This window comes from Aedes albopictus, chromosome 2 (genome assembly GCF_035046485.1).
Source record: "Aedes albopictus strain Foshan chromosome 2, AalbF5, whole genome shotgun sequence".
Taxonomy (NCBI): domain Eukaryota; kingdom Metazoa; phylum Arthropoda; class Insecta; order Diptera; family Culicidae; genus Aedes; species Aedes albopictus.
The window spans coordinates 142204002-142221584 of record NC_085137.1 but is presented as its reverse complement, the minus strand read 5'-3'; the positions used below and the strand labels follow the sequence as shown (position 1 = coordinate 142221584).

Sequence of the window (17583 nt, the reverse complement as noted above, 5' to 3'; positions counted from 1 at the left end):
GGTAAAATTCATTATTTTAATATGATTTGTGGTCAGCGTCAACAGCAAATGTTCAAGCAAATTTTACAGGGTGCGGCAGGAAAAAATGCGAAAAGTTCAAGGCACTATTACACGCTAGATATGGGATACATATGACTATTTTTCATGACAGTGTATCAGTCAATGTCTATATTCTAGCACTGAAAAATAAAAATGAACATATTTGATGTTTAACATGTGATAATGTAGGCCTAATAAGCGGATATCAATAAACTGCGCGCCCAATGGTCATTAAACAAAATGACTATAACAGTAACAAAATTAGCTCAAATTCGATGAACAACCAGACCACACTGATCCAGTGCCATGTAGTTTCACATACCAGATGAAATAAGTACATATATTTGATGATATTGTAGAGAAAATCAAAAATTTTGTTTTATCAGATGCGAAATTTAGCGACCTATGCGATTTTCTGCGGTTTGAAAATTCTGGTTGTCTTCATCTTCAGGCGCCGCCCTGTAAAGGTTAGTGACCAAAATGGGAAATTTTTTAATTAACTTTTCAGAAAACTAGCCTATTATAGATCATGGAACGTTGAAACATAGATTGGTTAATGTCAAATGGACGAAAATGAGGTTTGAAGTTGAAAAACACTTTCGCATTTTTTCCTGCCGCATACTGTAAAAGCACACATCAGGCAAATTGTTTGAATCTGAAACCTCTCCCTTCGTCATAGTTTTCTCAAATGCATTGCATTTGCTTCTTACGTTTCCACATACCTTTCTTATTCATGAAAGACAACGTTGTTACAGATTACCCCAAGGGTTACCCTTTTCTAACTGGTTAAGTTTCATCAACTTTTAATAAGTTATCCACAGTGAGCATTTTTTTGGCGATCTCCTGATTGATTCGGATTGGCGTTCGGGCTAATTGGATGGAGCCGTAAAAGAAAAGAATATTAACAAAAATCCTCTGATTAAAATAGAATTGTGACAGCCAGTTAGTCCTGTACCAGAGTGCTTGATGATCACTCAGTCTGATGATTATTAGGTTTAACCAAAGCCTGCTATATGATACCGGGCCATAACATATTTATTATTGACAAATCATATGGGGATCAAGTACACATTTGTTTTAATTTTTCCGATGAGTGTCGCATTCGGGTAAATGACGTTCGGGTAAATGTCATTCGGGTAAATGTCTTTCGGGTAAATGGTTTTCGGGTGAATGTTATAGAACTATTGAAACTTTGTTCTCATGATCCTGAATCCAAGAGAGCAAGCAAGCTGTTTTTTAATATTTTTATCAACAAATTTGATTAGTATATGGTACACAAAATTCAAAAAAATATGCTTTCTAGTTTTTGAGATATGCTTTTTGAAACACAATACTGTCCACGCGATGAAAAAGTAACCCAAAACCCATCACACAACTATGTACGTATCGCAATGTTCCAGCAAGCAGTCAACTTCCTGTAGCTGCCTTCGGAGTGGATCAAGCGGAAGAAAGTACGAACGTAAATTCGTCGGATGCACATATTTTTCCGGCTTTACCCTCGGATTCTTCCATGACCTCCTCATTCTTCGAAAGATCCCTCTACTATCCACAGTCTTCTTTCCGTGTGCTGTTGCTGTTGGATGATTCCGGTACACACGTTTCCCGGTTCCAGGATTTAGGTAGGTAGGGACCACCAAGAGAAGGCACACAGATGGTTGGTGATCATCTCACGAGGATGATGACGATGGCGATGCAAACTGTTTAAACATAAAGAAGCTAACAAGTCGAACTGTATGTAGGAGGACAGTGCAGTGAGGAGCCCCGGAGGACAAGAGTGCACTCCAAAAGAGTTCAGATAAACGGGAAATATATGGTCTGGTATCTCCGCCGGAGTAAGAGGGATTGAAAGCGAAAAACTCCGGGAAGCGGATTTTATTAACCACTTTTGATTTATGTCAGTGATTGGTATTTAGAAGTTTTCGGTTTTTTCATGTGTTGAAGCTGTCACGAGGAGGAATGCAGCAGCCGGCAGTTGGTGCTACGGCGATGCTACTTTGTGAGCTCGTACGAGGTATAGTTTGCTATTCTGTTGAACATAGTTCGATGGAAGAATTTACGGGGAAAAGGATTTTTCACTTTCGCTGTCGTTTGTCGAGATTTACGAGTTTGGTGGTTGGAGGTTCAGGAAAAATATTTAAGATGGGATTATGAAACGAACTTAAGGAAAACCCTTCTAGGAAATTCGATTGAAGTGTATGTTCCGATACTTACTTTATTGTCATTTTGGTTGAAACAGCTGATAAATGATCGATTTATCTAAAAAAAAGAGAGAACACAAAAACAGCGGATTATTTAATGCACGAATCAATCTTCCTCAAATAAACTTGTTTTCCATAAACATAAATCAAATCGGTCATTTCGAGTTGTGTAAATCAAAATTCCCCCTATTGTTTCTGTATCCGATATCCGACGTCGTTGTCGCCGTCCATCCCGCGGATCGATTTTAATGGTCTGACCATAAATCATGGCAGGGCATCGAATCGCCTCCTTCGGAGTTTGGACTGCACCACATCCATCTCTATCGAGTCGCTCGGTACCTAGTGGTCTTTGTTATTGGTTTCCTTTTTGATGATTGCAGAGTGCTCTGCTTCCGTTTTTCCCGCTCGACGATAGTTAATTTTTAAAATTCAATTTCTTAACTTTTGGTCCTTATGGGAGGGGCGGAACCGGAAGCAATATATTTCATCTTTCGAGTTCAGATCTTGTGCCAAAGGGATGGGAAAACTTATTGGATGATTGGATTCTTCTGATCAATGGCGATTTGCGATTAAACTGCAGAAAAATCTAAGACCGAAATTGACACAATTTTGGATTCAAAAAAAAAAACACTTTCCATAACATGTTTGAATCGATTTTAGATGATAAAAATGATATTCAGATTAAAATTTGAAATTTTGGTATTAGAGGGTCGAAAAGAACATACACAAGCGCTTCTCCGAAGCAATTTATCAAAAAAAATATTCAATATGAGAATGGGTTTCCTTCTCATGATTTTTGAAAAATAACACCAAATCCAGTAAATCAGTGGTCTTGGTGGTTTGGTACTGCGGCCCGCGGGCCGCATGCGGCCCTCGAATTGGTTTTGTGCGGCCCGCGAACTGATTTTGAAATAAATTAGAATATGGCCCGCTGGCAGGTTTTATGATGACAATCAGAAATATTACTTTATCTTAGAATTTGCATGAGAATGGCTATCAACTACTGAGCTACTGTGTGATTTGTGGAGAAATTTTCAACAGTAGCATGCATAAATTGCAAAACTTTTCTGAGTCAGTATATTCAACTCTGAATAAATGGCCTCCAAAGTTTGACAGCCAATGATATTTCTCAAAAAACTGAGTTTGGCTTACTTTATGTACCAAATAATTTTATCTGATCTTTACAATTTTGAAAGGATATTTATTAGTTTTCCGAACCGTAGAAGACTTTAGTAATCCGAGATATCACAAATTGTACCAAATATTGATATGTTTTCTAATATACTGAATTTTGTTCTGAAAATATTCAAAATTGTAATTTGCGAAGAAGTTTAGACAATTTTAAAATATCGATCATACTCCCGTTTGAATCGGCTACATTCATCAGCTCAATTTTGCTGAGAATATTGTACTTTTCCTTAAATATTGATGCTATATTTTTGCAAAATTCATCAAGAATACTCTGTTCAATAAAAAAAAACATCATAGGATTGATGTTGTTCTCTGAATTCCACAAAAATGTCAGGGATTCTGCAAGATACTTCTCTAGCAATGCTTACAAACATTTCTACAAAATGTGAAATCAAAAGTATGCAAAACATACTTAAGAAATATATTATAAAACTTTAAATTTCTCAGAATTTTGTAATACATTCTTTTACAAGTCCAGTAAGAATTATTTTAAGAAATCTAAATTTCTAAAATCTGTATAAATTTCCACTGGACTTTTTTTTTCTTCCTTGGAGTTATCAGCTAAAGAGTTTTCTCAACATTCTGTATGGAAATGTATCAGACGTTCTTCAGGACCTCATTTGAAAATTTCTCTATCAATCTTTGCAAAATTATTTTCCATAAATTGGCATCAAATATTTCTTAAAGATTATGACTGCAGCTTTTCAGGGCACGTCTTCATTGGCTTCCTAAGAAATTCCGCAAAAATTTAAATAAAAAATCATCAAAACATTTCCCTAGCATTTTTTTTTTTGGAAATTATTTAAAAAATGCTTTAATTGTACCATTACATAATGAATAGATTCTTTCAGAAATTTTTAAAATTTTGTATTGGATCCTGTAAACTGCTGAAAACAAATTCTTGAATGACTAGTGGCCCGCAGCCTCTTTCTTAAAATCAATTTTGGCCCGCGAAGACGGTAGGGCTGAGGATCACTGCAGTAAATGAACGACTGGCGTGAAATAATGTCGAAGCGTACCGAATAGTGTGAGCATGTTTTCAAAGCTTTTATTTGACAGATGGGGATTTTTTTTATTACTGTACGGGTTTGGGCGGAAGGGTCTCAGATTTTCATGAAACTCCGCAGGATATATGATATATGATATATATGGATATATGATCAAAAAAAAAAAAAATGAGAAAAATTCAGGGTCGCCTATTTTCCCGGAAAACTCAGGTGGAAATCGTTTGTTTTTCCCTGATAGTACTAACTTTGAAAAATCATAACTAAAGAACGAAACATCGTAGAAACATAGTTTTTTAATGAAAATATAAGCAAATTTTCTCAGGAATCCAAAATTATATAAAGTGGAGAAAGTTTAATACAAAATTTTCCACATTCGAGAAAATTCATAAAGAAAAGCCGGAAGAGCTATGTCCGAACTCGAGGAAAATTTTCAAAAAAACATTTTTGAGGAGATAATTTTATAAGCTTGGATCGCTGAAATTTGTGGAATGCACTTTTTTTCGTTCCTGAGATATGCCCAATTTTATGAAAAATGACCATATAATAAAGGCTTACATGGTCATTTTCCACAAAAATTGCCATAACTCAGGAAAGAAAAAAAAGGGCATACCAAAAATTACAGCGATCAAAGTTTATGAAATCACATATTCAAAATTTTTTTTTTGGAAATTTTCCTCGAATTTGTGCATAGTTTTACCGGCTTTTCTTTATGAATTTTCTCAACGGTGAGAAATTTTGTGGAAAACTTTTTTCAGTTCATATTTTTTTGGATTTGTGAGAAAATTTGCTTTCATTTTCATTAAAAACTTTGTTTCAGCGATGCTTTGTTCTTGAGTTATGATTTTTCAAAGAAAAGGCTTTTATGGCACATTTGAACATTTTTCAACAAAATTGGCCATAACTCAAAAACAAAAAAAAAGTGCGGTTCCGAACTCATTGTGCAATCTAGTAGAAACAATGAAACACATTCTAAAATTTTATGAAAATAGTTCACCTCTCAAAGTATTTTCAAGAAAATATTTGTTGGATCTCAGTTGAATTTCTGGACAAAAATTACATAAAAGTAGCTCTTAGCATTTTTGAATCTTTCTGGCGCCTATCCATATTCCCTTGAATGTATTTTTACCAACTTTTACTATAAATCAAATGAAAATTTTGCGTAAAATTTCTGACTTCATGAATGAATGAAAATGTAGTCATTTTGAAAGTTTAAAATAAAAAATCATTGGAAAAGCTTAGAAAAAACTTGTAAGAATATCTAATCAGACGTTGAGACATTTTTGTTTTAATTTTTTCAATGCATAAAAAACATTTTAAACTTCTTGGGCTCCCTGAGGATATTAGTGTGGACATATTCCACGGAAGTCTCAAATATATTTTAGTTGATTTATTACAGTTCTTTACCAAAATTGAAAAAAGGTAACGAAACCTAAGAAAAAAAAAAACTATTAAGAATTTCTGGCGAAGCTTTGGGAACAATCTGATGGGTTTTATCGGAAGTTTTTGAAGATATCCTTATGATTTTTTTTTTGTTTCTCACGAAAAAATGAAATTCAGTGAAATTTTTTAAATGGAAATTTTTAGGATTGAAAATTCTGATGGAAATGTTAAGTTGTTTGTGGAACTTTCTGAGAGAGTTGTAAGAAAACAAATTGCAAAAATATGATTTTTTTTATCATGTCACTTGAATAAAATCGTATAAATATTTGCTTAGCTAGTCCTTTAAGAAAAAAAAAACATTTCTTTATGATTTTCACTGATTTTTTAAAGAGTTTTAATACATTAAAGCAGAGGCTCTCAACCTTTTTCTCACGACCCACTTTCTATCGTCGACACACTTTTTTTTTTATTCCTGTTCATGAATCATGTTCATGGTCTGTCACTGCGACCAGCTTTAGATCTATTGTAACAACTTGAATGTACCTTTACAAAATAACTAAAAAAAGTTCTGAAATCGAATCCCACTCCCAACAAACTCACAAAATGTGAGTTCTTTCTTCGAAAAGAAAGTAAAGCATGGGTCCCGAGATACAGAAAAAAATATGTAAAATTAACTTTAAAAAAAATTGAGTAGAATGTGAAATCTTCCGTTTAGATTTTACATTCTACACCTTGTTCTTTTTTTACGTCCATGCATGACTTAGCGACAAAAAATTCTGCCGCCAAGAAAATGAGCAAACTCAACATTTTTATATTTTTGAAAACATCTCCGTGATTAGGAGAAGTGTACAAAAATATAAAAAGTCTATTTTAATTATTATTTTGGCAGTAGAATTTTATTTCGCTAAGCCAATAGTGGACGTAAAATTAGGTTAAGGTGTACTCAAATTTAGTTTACAAATTTACATTACAATTCAAAAATAAAAATCAGAGGAATGATGCTTTTAACTTAGAATAATTGCAGGAAATGTATAAAAAGATGAGGCATAACAACGTAATTGAGGCTATTTTAAAGATCATGTTGAGATTCTGGTACATTTCACCTGCAACATCCAATTGGATCTTTGAGACACATCTAAAATTAGCGTCACCCATAGGTTGAAATCTTCGTAGTTTATCCAAAATTCACTGCTAGTTTTGTACTTTTTTTTAGAAATAGCTCCTAATTCTTTTCCAAATGAAAAATGTTTTCAATTTTCAACAATAATTATTTATTTTGAAATCTTGTTTGAATTTTAATATTTGTGTCATGTCTCTGACATGCTGCAAATATTAATGCTGACAAGAAAATATCGAATGAAATTTTGATATCTCCAGGCTGCCTTTCAATACTGGCTGTGCAAGCACTAGAATAGAATAGAAAAACTTTTTCCATCAGGAAAAATATTCGGCAGATACCTTGATCCTTCCCCTAAATGAGTATGAAAACCTATTTTGAAAATATTGCTTCGAATAAAAAAAAAAAAACAAAAAACAAAAAAAAAATAGAAAACTCATACAGTGTTGCCTTAGGGTGCTTTTTGTGGACTTAAAAAAAGGTAAAACTTCTCAAACTGTTGGCATTACTCAAAGGATGTATCAGGAACTGTTTTTGTTTGGATTTAGAAATAGTTCTTAGAACTTTGCTTTTAGAATTACACCCATTTGTATAAGTTTTTCATATCTCCAGCATCTTCAGAATTTTTATATAAAAATCAACCATAAAGAATTCAAGAATATCATCACCTATTTTCTCCACAATTCTAAAACAGTAGTTTCCAAGAGTTCAACAGATTTTTTTCACGTTATTTCTTAAAAACATCATTTTGGAACTACACCTAGATTTGATGTTGCAATTTAGTTAAGCTTTGTTAACTGCAACAATTCCACCAGATTTTTGTTCACTCAAAAAATGAATTTTCGATAGAAGGCTCGGAGGGTCAAGTCACATATACCAATCAACTCAGTTCGACGAATTGAGATGATGTCTGTATGTGTGTATGTATGTATGTCTGTGCACAAAAAAAAAGTTCACTCAGTTTTAAAGCACATCCCATTGACCGGTTTTTCGGATTATAGCTCGAATTGAACCGGAATTTTACCGCATTTGGTATCAGGAAGATGTCCAAAAACGGCAATCAGAATATCCCAGATGGCGATCTAAAATCTAATATGGCGGCTCCAAATTGAAGATGGCGGCTGTTTAATGGAGTTTTATGCTCTAATACCATGGAATATGGGTATATTTTGTATGGGAATGATGTCTGGAGCCCAAAAATGACGACCAGAATATCCAAGATGGCGATCTAAAATACAAGATGGCGGCTCCAAATTCAAGATGGCTGCTGTTTAATGGCGTTTTAGGCTCTTAAACCATGCAATATGGGTATATTTGGCATGAGGAAGATGTCCGGAGTCCCAAATATCCAAAAATGGTCCCAAATATCCAAGAAGGCGATCTAAAATACAAGATGGCGACTCCAAATTCAAAATGGCGGATACAAAAACTTACGCACACCATCTTCTCTTAGGACAATTCACGAACACTAATACAGAGAGCTTCCACCTTGATACGCTTAGAGAGCGCCACTTGTCTAGTCGCTTGAAAAACCACAACATTCTTTTTTTTCTTTGATTCTATGCAACACTATATACGAATTTGTCTAGGTTTATTGCGACTAACGACTTTACTCAGTGCATGCCATAAGATGCAGGGGAATGGGACGGATTGATTATGTATTTACTTGTCTACTGGTGAACGACTGACATACCATTGTGGTTGCATCACCATGTGTTGTGGCGGTTGTTGGTAGTTGAGTGAACGGGTTCGCTTTAACTAGTGGGCTGCCTATATGTTAGGTCCAATGGTGGCACAAATTTCTCAAAAGAAGCAGAACGTGCCTCAGTAGCCGACCTACTGATAGATGTTAGGAGGTGACCAGTTTTTAAAAGTAGAACTGAGTGGAAGGATAAGCGAACCAATACCCTACGAGCGTTTTTTCTCTACCCTGAAGTACTTTGACGGGGTGCAAATGCCCAATCTTCCATTCAAAATGGGTAAAATTTCCAATCAAAGTAAAATGGTTGAAATCCGTTACCAGAATCAGCCAAAGGATTCCCTAACATGATTCAATCTGGAGAAATGCATTTGATCTGAAAATCCATTTGCGACAACGCTTCACACAGCACACAACTCCGGCAAACGCAGATTTCTCGTTAAAAATTTAATCCTCGAAGCTAGTCGATTCGAATTTGTTTTCATCGCATCGCATAAGCGCCGCACACTTTCTGCGTTCCACGTTTTGCGTGCTTCTTGTTTAATTAACATTCATATGGATGGAGCACCGGGCGGGAAACCTCTTGGTGCCAGTTGCACCTAGAATTTTCAACCGTTTGCCGCCATCAGAAGAAAGCAATCATTCGAAAAACCGATATTGAACTCTAGTAGCACCACCGCCGGTGAAGCAGCATCGTTTTGAGGACAGAGGACGAAACCCGAGTTCTGTCGATGACGTTTCGGTGGTGACCAGAGAGTTGCACCCCCAAAAAACCGCCTTCAATTATCGAGGTGCTCAAGCGGACGACCAACTGGAATAACCAGTTTTTCACACACACACACACACACACACACTTTTCGGAGGCACGTTTTCACCATCGACGGACGACAGCTAGTTTTCCCCGCATTGCAATTGCACCCACCCGGGACGAAACGGGTCGCATCACCGGGGGAAAACAATGCCCAAACGCGCGCGGCAAGCGCCGGCAAAAGGGACACATTTTTTGTGGTCATTAAATTGGAAATTTCGATTTGGCTGGTTTTGTTCTTGGAGTTTTATTTTTTTTTTGTTCGAGGGACATCAATATTTCAAATGCACGCGAGAATCGTTATGAATGTGTTCATGGTGAGATTTCGTTTGTACCCGTGGGGTTTTAACAAATTCAATGGATTCGGTTTTGCTCAGGCTGTACCAGGTCAAGCGTCGTTTTGGATGTGCTTTCATTGTTTGATGAATATGAATCAAATGGAGAATTCATGGCAGGAAATTCGGTCGGTTGTTCATTTGATTTCGTATTTCAATTTTTCTGTGGCGGTTGAAACTGAAAAAAAAAATCGCATGTATTATTCAATAAAATTGTAGTTTTTTTGTCTTCAAAAGGTTAATACGATAGAAAATTAATCCCATATAGATGAAGCGGTTAACGCTCGGGTATTTAGCAATAACGTTGTAGAAGTGGCAGTGTTAGTGGCGATTCCCGGGATCTTCGTGCCTACAACACGATAGACAAATGTAAATCGGTCAACGATCTAAATATCATTTTTCGTCATCTAAAATCGATTTAAACATGTTTCGGAAGGTGATTCTTTTAAATTCGCGATTTTGTGAATTTTGGCTTATGATTTTTCTAATTTTCACTTCTTAACATCCCTAAACTCTTTTCCATAGGCTTCCATTTGAAATATCGATTTTTTTAAATGAAAATATTTTTAGATTTTATGATTATTGTTAAAATGTACTTTCTTTCATTTTTTTTCATGGAAAATTTTATTTTCCATGTAATTTTAGTAAACATAATTTTAAAGTGTATTCAACTTTCCTTAAATTTTTCACTATGATAGAATGACTAAGGATAAATTTAAAGTATGTTAATTACTGCGATTCAATACAAAAGAAACAATGACATCTGAAATGTGATTAAATCAGCAATGATTCAAACTATTTTGATATCTTCGTCATCTATAGTTCAATTTTAATTATTTTTGGCTCATTTCAAAGATAATTAACTAAATTTACGTTTGATGTCTTCAACTTAACGTATTTAACGATTTTTGTATATAAAAATGTTATGTAAAGTTAGCACATTTTACCACGCTTCAAAAAATGAGGCAACTTTACGTTAAGTTTTAGTATGTAAATTTCAACAAATATGTGTGGTTCAATGTCTATGCAGTAAGTATCATTCATTTTGTTTCAAATAAGCCATGAAGAATTAAAATTGAATTGAAGATGACAAAGATATCAACAAATCACTTTTCCATGTTTTACGATAGTGACCCCAAACTTTTGGCCGATACATCATATTGAGGGGTGACCCCAAACTTTTGGTCGATGACATCAAGGATTAATTTACTTAATAACTTTTTTTCTAGATTTTTTAGGTAAGTTCTGTAAAAAGCAGTTGAAAGCTAATAGAAAATGGGTCATATTACCGCTCTCATCTTAAAATTTGGTCGACCCAATTTCCAGCGACACTGCCGTAAGTTTATATTCATTTTTTAGAAAATTGGGCAACTTTGGGTTAAGTTTACATACAAAATTTTTTGAAAAAGTTTCTTTTAAATCATGTTCAAAGTTTCTTTGACTTATTATCTTTTGAATGAAACCTAGGGTTTTGAAATCGGACGCAAATTGGCGGAGATATGGGCCTAAAAAAATGACATATTTTTGAGGGGGTGACCCCAAACTTTTGAACGGGAGTGTACAAGTATAAGTAATGCCTGAATTATTGAAACAGTTTACATCTGGTAAAACAAAGACTCAACAGAAGAAAAAAAATACGCAAAACTGTTATCACTCAACAGCACAATTGTGCTGGTTCGTCACGAAAGGGATATACAATCTTTCTTAAATACTTACTCACTAATTCATAAATAATTGGCTCCTATAAATCTACCATACATTTGAAACAAGCCGTTTTCTTAGCTTATTTTTTAACCATCAAATTGTTATTCCAAGTGTTCTCTACGTTATTCTCCCCGTTTGTAAGCAATCGCTTAAGTTCGTACATGTTTCTTAAGGAGTAGGTATATCAGTAAATTATTTGAGAATATCCACAGCAGCCTTTAAAATAGTTAATAAAATAAAAATAAATAATTTTATATTTGGATATACTGTATAAGTTCTTGAAACACGGAATGGAAGTTCTGATTCTCTAAAAATAATCATCTAATTTGACTTTTATCTCAAAGAATAAGCACATGTTTTGAAAATTCTGGGGACTGTGAAAATGTATTTGAAAATTCTATATTCTATATTCTTTTCCTGAAAATATTGACGAGGTAGTTCTACCAGGGAACGACGTTTTAAAACTTTTTAAGATTGAAGTAGCGTCAAAGTTTGACCAAAAGGTAGTGGTTTTTAAAATTGACCATTACATAAATGTTCAGTATTTTTCGATCGAAAATAAGAATTTTTGAAGTCGTTGTTGGGTAAGATGTTTTGTGTACATAACTGCTTCTCCTCTCCTCTTCTTGGCGTAACGTCCTCACTGGGACAAAGCCTGCTTCTCAGCTTAGTGTTCTATGAGCACTTCCACAGTTTTTAACTGAGAGCTTCCTCTGCCAATGACCATGCATGTGTATATCGTGTGGCAGGCACGAAGATACTCTATGCCCAAGGAAGTCAAGGAAATTTCCTTTACGAAAAGATCCTGGACCGACCGGGAATCGAACCCGTCACCCTCAGCATGGTCATGCTGAATACCCGTGCGTTTACCGCCTCGGCTATATGGGCCGTAACTGCTACAATATCTAATAATTCTCCGAAATATTTCAAAATTTAAATTTTAAAATCTAAAAAATATCGTTTTGTACAGATTGTTTTTCATGGTCAACACATGAATTTTCAAAAATCAAAAAAAAATTCAAAATTTCTTCAGGCTGACTCCACAATTTAGATTTGATAGAAGAACCGAAATGGAATGGATAATGGATATGAACCTCGTATTATCAAAAGTTGGTGATGAATTTCTCAGCCTCCTTTGATCGATATTTAAGTAATACTCATGCAGTTGTGTTGGTATCACTTAAAACTCCAATTTTCTGAGGGCTAAATAATATTAAAAAAAGCATAATAGTAGTCACGTCAAAAGGAAAAAAATGGTTTGATGTCCTGATAAATTATAGAAAATCTTACAGAAAACTTCAATATTATTTAGGTATTTCTTATTCAGAGCAGCTATCAGTTTCCGAAAGGTAAGGAATGGAATGTGTTAGGAAATTTATAAAGAAAAACAGCAATAGCAACAAAAAACAATAAATACTTTTTTTTTCAAATATATTTAGGAAAATACAACTTTTTGAAAAAGTTTAGAATTCGGATACTTTGGAAAAAACGGGGAAATTTTGATGAATTTCATACTTCTGGAACCTTCACAGATCGAAAAAAGAATGTAAAATTGTGTGACATATGATGCACATGATTGGAGCGTGGTATATCACAGAAGTTTACATGAAATGTCATGTAAATGTCATAAAATATCATGTAAACTTACATTATATGTCATGTAATTCAGCATGACTCTAAGTGTTTACATGACATATAACACAAATTTACATAATATATCATGTAAACCATCATAACAGTAAGTTTACATGGCTGAAATGAAGTTTACATGACGTGTAAATCTCATTATTTTTAACTGTGTTGTACAATGTCATTCAAGGTTTACATTTCAATGACGGCAGTACGTAGAATCTGTTGTATCAAAAATTCCTTCTGCTTGTTTTTAAAAACTAAAAAGAAAAAAGAAAAAAAAAGCTAGATACATTTGGTTATCCTGGGCTACTTGGCAAATTTTGAGGCAGAAAAGCAGATTTCTATTAAAAAAAGTGAAAAAAAAATCGAAGGGTAAGTTTTTTTTTGGAAAATTGAAATTATATGACATCTATCATAGATCCACGGAGAGTATAACTCTCAGTGTATTTTTTTAAAGCCTTTCAAAGTCTCATCTTGGAAGACATCATTTCAATCCAACAAACCGTTTTCAATTTGTTTTTTTTTTTTTAAGAACATTTGATTATTTCATATACCCTTTTCGAAAGTTTGCTGAAGAATATTGTTCAATAAATGACATGAATAACATTTTCAGATAGAAAAGATCATACATGAGCAAAATTTCATTTGAATTGAAAAAGATAGAGTCTATGCGATGCGGGCGTTGAGCTGGATATGCTCATGAACGAGAATAATATGTGATGATTTTATACAAAAGTCAATAGAGGGCCGCCAAGGACTGGGGTACTGCCTGTTCTATCGAACTTACGAACAGTTACGATTTTGTTTAGTAATTATCGATTATTCTCGAGTTGAAAAGGTAGCAACAAAATCATCTTTTGCTTTGTGTCCAACCAAAATTGTCGAGATCATGCCATTATCTGTTACCAGTTGGGAGAGAATCTTTGACAAAAGGTCGAAAGACATAAATTCGAAAGACAAAAGGTCGAGGGACAAAAGGTCGAATGGGACAAAAGGTCGAATGGACAAAAGGTATAATTGACAAAAGACAACTCCGGGCCCATATAGCCGAGGCGGTAAACGCACGGGTATTCAGCATGACTATGCTGAGGGTGACGGGTTCGATTCCCGGTCGGTCCAGGATCTTTTCGTAAAGGAAATTTCCTTGAATTCCTTGGGCATAGAGTATCTTCGTGCCTGCCACACGATATACGCATGCAAAATGGTCATTGGCAGAAGAAGCTCTTCAGTTAATAACTGTGGAAGTGCTCATAGAACACTTTGTCCCAATGAGGACGTTACGCCAAGAAGAGAGAGAGACAACTCCGAAGGATGTTTAGGGGCCGTTCATAAACCACGTAGACTTTTTGGGGGGAGGGGGGGTCTGGCCAAAGTCTACGCTCCATACAAATTTCAAAATTTTTGTATGGACAAAAGTCTACGAGGGGGGAGGGGGGGTCTAAGATGGCCAAATTTTGGTCTACGTGGTTTATGAACAGGCCCTTACTCAGTGGCCGAATCGATTGTCCGGCCCTCTTGAAACAGGTAAACTTTTCAGTTCCGGTACGACGTTTACGAGACATCGATCGCTGTTTTGGTCCGTTTTTCATCGCACTGAGTACGGTCAGATCCATTCTCTTGAAAGGTGTTTTAATCTGTTAAATGAGATCGATTTTATGTTTGACTTCCATCATAGTAGAAATAGTTTTAGAAATAGTATTGGGCAATTAGATTAAGATTATTCAATCTGTGCAGCATAGCTGAAGACAGTGAAATAAATAAATAAACCACCTATCAATCCAAGAGGGAATGATCACTTATCGCAAGTAGTAGTAGTTTCTGGAGTATAGATAGAAAGAACAGCACAACAATAAAAGAAGGCAAATTGATTGAGTTATAAGTACCTAAAGAGTCGATAGTAACACAACTTAAAAGAACAGCCTATAAATTTAAGAAGGACAAGTTTCTGAACAAAATATCAAACTAAATTGCCATTAAATACTACATTAACACAACTTGAAAGAACAGCCTATAAACAAAAGAAGGAAAAAATTTCTAAAGAAATGTCAGTGGCTGAAATACATATGATTACTATAACAGCACAAATGAGCAACAACATGAAATATTTATTCTTATAAGTGAGACACACCAGCTGGTAACTTGGTCTAGCAATGTTTTTGTTCATTCGACCTTTTGAACCTTCGACCTTTTGAACCTTCGACAGTTTGTCCTTCGACCTTCTGTCCTAAATCCGTTGGGAGAACGAGTAATCGCCACGTATTCTTTGTTGCTTGTTTTGTGCCTCTTTTGTCCGACAATTATTCTCTTCCCTGGTTAAAGATTTTGGAGCAGTGTATTAACGATCAAAAGGAAAGAAATGAGTTTAATAGTACATGGTTTTCCGATAAAACTTATAAGGTTGATATGCTTTCAATGTTAGATCAATTTCAATTGATTGTAATGTACAATTCATCTTCCATAAGAATCATACATCAATTGTTATGTAACGCATTCAACTTTTCTGTTATCAACAGCCCAAAAGGCTGTTATTGCGCAACTCATAAATTGAACATTTTCCGTTTCGAACCGATTTATTCTGCTGATCGCTATCCTTGCTTGTGAATAATACATCCGAAATACAGCTCCATTGAACCTTAAGTGACCACTCATAATCGCAAAAAATGCCACCATGAATTTGACACCTCGCTTGCTATTCGAGCCCGCGGGGGCCTCATCCCAATTTTTTCATCTTTTTTTTTTTTGAAAACTCATATCGGAAAAATGAACTGCATAAAAAAGTGTCAATCCACGGAATTTCCGCCGGAAAATCCGCGTCCATATTTATTTTGCCTGCCCGTTTAACGAATTGGTTTGGAGGTGCTTCCCGTTCGCGCGCATCCCATCTGACGTTCTGTTAGAGGGGTGGGTGGGAAGAATGTCCTTTTTTCCCCAATACCGTTGGGTATTCAGGAATGGACAATGGACAATCGACAATGGGGATCCGCCTCGCTTGCTGCTCCATTATGGGTTGTGGTGGCTGCAGTGTTCAACATTCGGGTGGTGGACAAATAAAAATATTTATTTTATAGCTTCAGGAAACACTTTTTTGTGGTGCGAAAATTTGGAATCCAGCCACGGCAGTGTACGATGCCAGCGGGTTAGGGGTGCCGGGTGGAAAATGCACTACGAATCTGGGACACCGAACAGCTCTCAGAAGGAAGGAATGAAGAATTTAGAATGTGAGAACTTACGGGAGATTACCATCATCTTGAATGCTACCTACAAAGTGCTATCCCAGAGCATCTTCCATCGTCTGCCACCTTAAACGAATGAGTTCGTGGGAAGTTATTGAGCCGGCTTCATCGACAGCCGGTCGACAACGGACCAGATCTTCACCGTTCGGTAAATCCTCCAGAAATGCCGTGAGTACCAGGTCCATACGTATCACCTGTTCATCGATTTCAAGGAGACATACGACAGTATCACGGACGAAACCAGACTTTTCTCCCCTTGCGTACGCGAGTACGTGCACAGTGTGGGGCCTGAATGCCATTCATGTAATTCTTGTGGACCGCTATTATCACGGTTATTGACGGCATTGGTAGCTGGTAATGGTCCTCCAGTCAGTTTTTTTTTATATCGGGACAACAACACCAAGCTTCTCTATCGATGGCAATAATAATCGCCGAAAAAGGGTTTTATTGCGCTGTACTGGAGAGAGGGACGCCGAGAAACGACAGGAAATGAGTTGATTGAACCGGAAGTATGATGACAATGATGATGATGTTGGCGAGGACGATGGTTGGATAGGATTGGACCAATGGACTTTTCGGCGATTTCGACGATTGGCGAGCAGCTGCAGTCCGGAAATTGCATTCTGATGAAATTATGCACTGATTATTGTGCTTTTGGTGCATTTGGTTGAGTTGAGGGGAATCAATTCGGATGAATTTCGGTTGGGTAAATCGTATAAATTATATCCAACAGGAATCGAGCTAGAATAATGACCGTGACGAGAGAAAGAATTCGTCGGATTAAGACTGAAACCCAGCAAGGCACCGTCATAGAGGCAGACCGTGAGAGCTCATGGTGGCGAATCCTCAACGGAATTCGATGAAAATTTGACCTGATCGCTTTCTCCAATGCAATTGCCCGGATCAGTGCTCAACTGACGTTGACCGCCAATAATAACATATTGTTCAAATTTCTCGCGTGCTCGCGCATATTGCAATCCAGCTTTCGATGAAAGCTCTTCCGATCCGTTTCATCACATCACAACCAAAATCAATCATGCAAACGATAGAGTATAGGCGCACTTCCGTCATCAAATCTTCTCCGGATGTGAATGACATATACGGGAGCAAGTCATCGTTGTCATCATTCTCTAATAGGTTTCATACGTTAGCATCCAGTATATTATTATAACGGTTCTTCGGCGGTGCTGACTACCGTATGATGAATATCATCATCGTCCACGAATATCCCACCCACCCA

The 17583-nt window shown here is 35.9% G+C and overlaps 1 protein-coding gene across 6 annotated transcripts in view; it reads right to left on the bottom strand.

The window, feature by feature from the left end:
- Window positions 1-17583, bottom strand: part of LOC109416537 (nyctalopin) — a 705340-nt gene that overhangs the window by 227596 nt on the left and 460161 nt on the right. For all 6 annotated transcript variants that reach the window (XM_062850552.1, XM_062850554.1, XM_062850557.1 and 3 more), the window contains exon 3: window positions 2251-2295. The gene's annotated coding sequence lies outside the window, so the exon portion shown is untranslated. The remainder of the gene's footprint in view (window positions 1-2250; window positions 2296-17583) is intronic.